Source organism: Aplysia californica, unplaced genomic scaffold (assembly GCF_000002075.1).
Source record: "Aplysia californica isolate F4 #8 unplaced genomic scaffold, AplCal3.0 scaffold00014, whole genome shotgun sequence".
Taxonomy (NCBI): Eukaryota; Metazoa; Mollusca; class Gastropoda; order Aplysiida; family Aplysiidae; genus Aplysia; species Aplysia californica.
In genome coordinates this window covers 2,100,171-2,101,256 of record NW_004797284.1, presented here as the reverse complement: position 1 = coordinate 2,101,256, position 1,086 = coordinate 2,100,171, and positions in this window count along the sequence as shown.

Genomic DNA, 1,086 nt, shown 5'->3' with positions numbered 1-1,086 from the left:
CTCTCTCTCTCTCTTTACCTCTCTTCCCTCATCTCTCATTCCCTGTGCGTCTCTCTTCTTTCCGTCTCTCTCTCTCTCGCTCTCGCTCTCTCATTATCTCTCTCATTCTCTCTCTCTCTCTCTCTCGCGCTCTCTCTCTCTTTCTCTCTCTCTGTCTCCCTCTCACTCTTTCTCTCTTTCTCTCTCTCCATCTCTCTCTGTCTCTCTCTCTCTCTCTATCTCTCCCTCTGTCTCTCTCTCACTCTCTCTCGCTCTCTCTCTCTCCATCTCTCTCTGTCTCTCTCTCTCTCTCTCTCTCTCTATCTCTCCCTCTCCCTCCCCCAACCCCACCCTACAAATGACCTCCACTGGCCATGTCAGCGAAAGTACATAACACGACACACCGGTTCTCTCAATGGCTCAGAACAGGAACAGCAACGGAGAGGTGGAAGGGGGGGGGGGATAATGAGAGGACAGACAGACAGACACACACACAGACGGGCAGATAGTCAGACTGATAGATGGGCAAAGAGACAGACAGACAGACAGGCATATAGGCAGATAGGCAGATAGGCATATAGGCAGACTGATAGATGGACAAACAGACAGACTGGTATACAGACAGACAGGCAGACAGACAGACAGACAGACAGACAGACAGACAGACAGACTAGTATACAGACAGACAGGCAGACAGGCAGACAGGCAGACAGGCAAACAGACATACAGACAGACAGACAGACAGACAGACAGACAGACAGACAGACAGACAGACAGACAGACAGACAGACAGACAGATAGATAGATGCCCGCAAGCTGCACACATCCACACGTAAAAGAAGCTTTTAAATGTTCAAAACGTGGCAAACCTTTTTTGTTTAGTTTTAGTTTTAGTAGAGGTTTTACGGCGCTCGCAACTGCTTAAGGTCATATGAGCGCCAGAAGATTAGAGGTGTTACAAGAGAGTAACAAACATAAAAAACAAGAAGGGGAGATAAGGACGATAGATGTTTGATAGGGAAGAAGGAGCAAACCACACCAGAGCACCCGCCAACCACCCATCAAACTTTTCTGTGCCAGAATTGGTCTCATCAGCCACAGTAGAAG